Source organism: Nesoenas mayeri (assembly GCF_963082525.1).
Source record: "Nesoenas mayeri genome assembly, chromosome: 23".
Taxonomy (NCBI): Eukaryota; Metazoa; Chordata; class Aves; order Columbiformes; family Columbidae; genus Nesoenas; species Nesoenas mayeri.
In genome coordinates, this window is record NC_137574.1 from 7,264,013 (window position 1) to 7,270,681 (window position 6,669).

A 6,669-nucleotide genomic window follows, 5' to 3' on the forward strand; every position below is an offset into this window, starting at 1 on the left:
GCTGTGCTCGCTGCTGCCATCCAGTCCTGGTGTTAGATCGGGGCTCACCCTGTAGCCCAACATCTGGGTGGCAGCATTCACACATCAGATCTCAGTTTGGGTAGCTGCATCAGTAGTGGTGGGGGCCAACCTTGCAGAGGCCATGGCTTTCTGCTGGATGGACACCATACTCCCTGGTTTTGCTGGCAGAGCTTCCCTGCCTTTCCTGCATGCCCTTCCACGCGAACTGCCACACAATCTGCCTTGTCCCGCTCTGCAGCATTCCTGGTTGCAGTGCTGCCTAAGCTGCTTTTTGTAGGTGTGGTCACCGTTGCCCTGGCAACTCCCAGGTCTCCTCCGTGACTCTCAGGAGAGCTGCTATTTGGTGGCACTGGTCTGGCGGTCCACTGCCTCAGGAAAACCCTGCCGCTTTGGCCACGCATTTGGATCAGCTCTGCAGCAGCTCCCCTCAGCACCTGATGAGGTGTTGAGGTGGGTTGTCCATCTCACTTCCTCGTATCCTGTCCATGGTCACACAAGTAAAACCACAGGGGGCATCATGGTGTGTACCCCCTGTATTCGCTCTCTTGAGCAGAAAAATGCTTCCTCCTAGTAAATGAGATCCTGGTCCATACAGGTGTGGAGCATGACATATCCTCTTTGAATCACTGGAACTAGCGGGACAGTTTCTTGGCTATCATGACCAGTAGTTTCACCGCAGGTGAGAGAAAGGAAAAAGAGAGATTTTCTTGGTATTGCTGGAGCTGGCCAGCCAGTTCCTCCACGGTTGGTCCCTCTCCATCTTTCCCGTTCAGTACTGCCAATGACCTGGCATATGATGATGGTGTGCTCTGTACAGCCGTAGTTCACATGTGTCGTGTGCACTGGACTTCCTCTGGATCATTGGACAACTGTGCATTGTCCAGGTCACTATAAACCACCTCTAGCATGGCTAATTCCCTCAGGTACTGGGTACCTCTCTCCACAGTAATCCACTTGCCTGGTTTGCATATATTATCTTCCTTGAAGGCACACCTTTCCTTTATGCCTGACAGGAGTCACCTCCGGAGGCTGAAGGCTTGTGTCCCTTTTTCGACTGCCTTGTCAATACCTCCTTCCCTAGAAAGGGATCCCAGCTGCCTGGCTTCCCTGCCCTCCAGTTCCAGTTTATTGGCCCTGTTGTTGCAGCATTGGAGCAACCAAGTGAGCACGTGTTCACCTGGATGATGGCTGAAATATTGTCATATGTCTCACAGCTCATTCAGGCACAGAGATCAGGAGGTTACTATCTCCTTCTTCCTCCCCTTCTCATGATGGCTCTGCTTTTTTGTCATCCCTTACTAAATGAGCTGACTTTTGCTTCGAAGCTTTCTTTTTTATAGGGGCAACTGATATCAGGATGGATTGGTCCTCTTGCCCACCTGCAGTGCCTGCCTCCTGGGGTCTGAGTAGCAGCATTGCCAGTCATGGGGGCTGAAGTAGCCACAGTGCTTGTTGCATTGTCATCAGATCCAGAGACCTTCTTATCTCTTTGGGGGTACTCAATAGTGTTTTTTCATCAGGGCTTGGTAGGCATGGTCCACGCCCCAACACATTGCAGTGATCTGTGTCTCCCTGGAACTGCCAGGGTGACAGTACATCTCTTCCGAATATTCAACTAGTTTGACAGGATATTGCACTTGTTCAGGGGTGCAGTTCGAAAACACTGGAGGTGCCCACCATCCTCGACATTTGCTGGTGCTGTTCCGCACACTCTGCCACTCGCAACTATCCAGCATCAGGGCAGATCTCTGGACGGTATTCTTAAACTGCTTGCTAACCTTTGCCAAAACAATATTCCCAAGAGATACAAATAGAAGTATTTTAACTACCCAAGGATGTTGAAAGTAGTGATCATTTATTGTAATGCAGGAGGAGACATCACAGAAGAAGGTAGGAAAGGTGCCATTCTGTATTTCCTCCATAAAAAGCTTCTCAGACGAAGACCAATTACTAATTGTCTCTACAAGATGGTGCCTGATGTACAGTAATGGATTCAGTACAAAGCTCAAATGCCAAATTAAGCTCAAGGTCAGTTTTCTGATAACCACTTTCTGAGGTAAAACACCACAAATCATTGTAGAGCACAGCAAACTGCAAAAGCCAACACCACTCTTTAGCATGTACAACAAAAACAAGAGATCAAATAAACTAAATCAACAACAGATGAATCAATATCATGACCCGCTACTATTAGCAGACACAAATCCCTTAATACCCTTCAGTGAATCTGAAGTTCTCTCAAATTCTTTTTCCACCATGTTGGATGCCAAAATGGACTGTTGTGGCTTAATTCATGGCTGCAAGTCACTTGCTCACTCCTCCTCCCCAAGTGGGATGGGAGAGAGAATTGAAAAAACCTAATGGATCGAGATAAGTATAGTTTACTAGAACAGTAAAAGAAGATAAAACAATAATAATGATCATGATAACAATATATAGTAATAATATATAATAACTATATAATATATAGTAACAATATATAGTAATAATATCAAATAATAATAGAATATACAAAACAAGTGATATGGAATGCAATTGCTTAGTGCCTATGACACCAATAGCTCATTTGTTCACAAGCAGCTGAATTTCCCTTGAGCCAGCTCCAGTTTATATACTGAGCATGACATCATATGGTAAGGAATAATCCTTTGGCCATCCTGGGTCAGCTGTCCCAGCTTTGCTCCCTGCAGCTTCTTGTGCACCTGGTAGATCATGGGAAGACAAGAAGTTGAGTAACCACTAACAACCAAAACATCCTTATTCTTCTCATACCAAATCCTATACACAGCTACTAGAAAGAAAATTAACTCTATCTCAGCTGAAGCCAGGAAAGTATCCACAATTAAACAAGGTCTCTCTTCTCCCAGAGGAGGTCATGGGTACCCAGCAAGATGATGAAAAGGAGACTGGAGGATGATTAACACCTCCTTCAGTAAAAATCCGTAGATGGTTCAGTGTGTGCACTGGAGAACACTCCAAATCGTGAGAAATGCTCTGAGCCCTTTCCACCGCTTTAGGTCCCTGGGAAGAAGTTCAGTGACAGTGCAGCCCATCCGGTTGCATCTGCATCCCTCACTGAGCAGCACAGCCAGTGTGTAGTCACCCCATGGTCCTGCAGCCAACTGTCTCTGCAGAGCATCACTGCCAGGTTGGGCCCTGTGGGGAGCACAGGGAAGGGGCCAGGAGCACCAGGCCAAACCAGAGGAGGGGTAGGGGGAGATAGACAGGAGCTGACCTGGACTGCACTGGCAGTTGCCTTGGAGAGAAGAATGCTGGTGTTCAACTACTCCAAGATAATACCCAGAGTTTAGGGTGCAGAGCCAGAAGTCCCTGCTGTGCTTGTGTTTCACCAGACCTGGGAAGTGGCTGGAGAAATATTGGTGTCTGTCACTTGCCATCTCTTAGTGCCATCGTCCCTCCTGAAGGGTGGTGTGGAAAGGAAGTCTGGGACCCTGTGTCTTCACTGAAGAAAGTGTTCACCCAGAAGCCACATCATTTTGCTCTGGTACTTCAGTCCTGGTGCCCAGTACATCCTTATGACAACCTTCCCCACCTCATCTGTCACCCTTACCCCAAAATTCACCCCTAGACAAGGCTCCTCAGCTGGGGCTGAGCTGGAGAACTGGGTTCCATCTGTGACCACAGCAAGGACAAGGCCTCTCTTGGGGCTGGCAGCCTCCTGTGATCCCCACCAGAAAAGGCAGCATACAGAGGAAAACTTAGGAAACTGTAGATCATCCCCATGTCCACCAGAGGTTCTTAGGAAGAGTCACTCAGTCTCAATATCCAGCTCTTCTTGTTGCTTCATGAACAGGAAGGAGAAATTGCGCTGGACCCTCATTCCAGACCCAATCTGCTCCACCCCAGACAGACAGTGCTTTCCCCCTTGTCACTGTAATGATTCCAGGGACCCAAGAGACACCTGATGGGGAGATGTTTGGTAGGCAGTGCCAGCCCAGTGCTCCCAGCAACTCTTCTGCGGCTAGACCAGCTTTGCATGGTCAGAAGAGGACTCACTGCTGCTCATGGGGCCAGGGGGGTCTCTTGGGAGGCTGCAGCCACTGGCAGTGCCTGCTGGGAACTACCAGACTGAGGGCTGAGATTTGGTGCTCTTCACCACTCCTCATGGTACCTCCTGCTGGGCTTTGTGCTGCTGGTCACAACTCTCTGAGTCTGGCTGTTCCATCAGTTCTCAGTGGTGCTAAATAGGAATATGGCCATGAGCACATTGGGCTGCACTGGGAGGAGTGTGGCCACCCAGACAAGGGCACTTATTGTCCATCTTGACTCAGCACTGGTGTGGTCACATCTGGAGTGGTGTGTTCCATTGTGAGGCTCCTCATTCTGGAGAAATAAGGAAGAGCTGTCACGTGGCCAGAAGAAGGAAGTCTGCCAAGACAGAATTGGAGTCATGTGTAGAGAGACTGTGAGACCCCAGCTTCTTTAACCTCATGAAGTGGAGGCTGAGTGAACATGCTTGTTTAACTGAAACTGAGTTAAGTTTCATGCAGTTAGGATCTTTTCTCCTTCATAGCTAGCATGACCTTTTGATTAGACTTACTATGAGAGTAATGAGATAACACTGCTTATTTCTTGGGATAGAGTTAATATTTTCTTCCAGTAGCTTTCCAGTGTTTGGGATTTGGTGTGAAAGGAATTTAAGAACTCACTAATATCTTGGCTGCTTTCAGGGAAACCAAGGACTTCTTCAGAGTTCAGCTGCAGGTGCAAATTTTTAAGAGGGGGCACACACAGGACAGCGCCTTGATTGACATCCAGGTTGATCAATGAAATATTCCCCACCATTAGTGTCATTCTCAGTATAAAGCTGGAGGTGACTTTTCTGGCTAGTTACTCCAACTAGTTTGGGTTTTCCAGCTCATTCAGTTAGTTCCATTCGGAAGTTCCATTGCATTGGAAGTTCAGTGTTGGTTCATCCTTCTGCTATTCTGTTTTGCAGTTGGCACTTGGGCCTTTCTGCCATTTGACTTTTTGCTTTTTCTTCCTGCAGCTGTCTGCTCAAGACAAGGGTGTTCCCTTCTCTGGGACTGTCTGTTTGGTATGACGAGTTACATGAGGGATGGCACTGTGTATTATTTATATGATTTTACATATAAATTATAAGTAGTAATAGAATATTTTTATTATTTTTATTGTCTTATTAAACTCTTTTTTCTCAACCCATGAGATTCTCCCTTCTCTTTCAGTACTCTCCCTTATCTTACTTGGGGAAAGGAGAGAGTATGTGAGTGGCTATTGTGGTCTTAGTTCCTGGCTGGGGTTAAATGATGGCTGGGAATAATAGTAGTAGCTCTTGAGGGCTTCAAAATCACTTTCCAAGATGATGGCAGGTTTTTGGTAGTAGGAAGCAGCACAAGAAAGGAGAACCATCAGAAATTGCAGCTCTGGAGGTCCAGAGTGGACCTCAGGACAAAGCAGTGTCATTCTGAGTGTAATGCTGTGGTTGTTCAGAGGGAGTTTGGATCAGCCTTTGGCTTTGTATTTCAAGGAACAGCGGGTGAGGATGGAGAGACAGCAGCACAGGTGGGGACATACTGTGGGGAGAACAAGGTGGGGAAGCACATTGGGTGTCTGCAGCCTGCAGGGAAACAGCCACAGGCCTGGGGCAGTGCAGGATGGACTGTGGTGGAGATGGCCAAGGGTGCTGTCAAGGCTGGATGCCCCTGAAAGGCCCAAGGTCTTTGTCCCTTTGTCTCTGGCTGATGTCCCTGCCTAAGAGAAGGCCTAAGAGAAGACACATCGTTTTCATGGCCATGGGGCCTAATTGTCTCCTTGTGCCCTCCAGGGAGACCAGGAAGCGTCACACCATTGTCCTTCACTTGGCATCGCACTCCCCACATCCCCAGCAAGAGCCCCGAGACACACATGAGGGACAGGATCTCCCTTCCTAGGGGTAAGGGTTCAAGGCTTGGCCATTGTCCTTCATCAAACAAACCAAGGGTTTTCTCAGCATCAGAGCTGCTGCACTTTGCCTTTGCCTGATGCAATCACTGCCTCCAATTATCTGCTCTGACAAGTCCCTGGGGAGGCTTTGTCAGTAATGGCCTCAGTGGGGCCCATTAATGCTTAAAGGAACTTTGGACTTTGCTTCTGACTTCTTCAGTCTCTTCTTGATATCTGAGGTTCATGGACTCAGCACCAAATACGCCATGGGGCTCATTAAAATACAGAAAGCCCTAACAAGCCATGTCTCTTCCTATGATTTTATTCAAGTCTTCAAGACTTGTGTACAACTAATTGGAGAGGTTTCAGTGGGATACTTAATGATGAAGTTTTCAAAGATTTCAACAGGGAGGGATTTTTCTTTCAGGGGTATTTTCTATTATTTTTCAGTTCGTAGAAGAAGTGATATCAGCGTTCTACAATGGACATTGATCCAGAGGGTCTTCTGAAGACATCTGAATGGGGAGGAGACCAGTCCCTTGAAGTCAGACACTGTATGGACAACCTTGCTTTTCACCCCCCCAATCCCATGAGTTCCCTCATCAGCCACCTGGGACTTGCATCACTTTTCCTCACATCAGACTTCTTCACTGAGATCTGCAGCTGGATGGTGCAGCTCCTGTGCACCAGCTCCCACCTGCTCTCCTTAGAGACCTGGTTGCACACAGGCACTGAAAGGTTTCT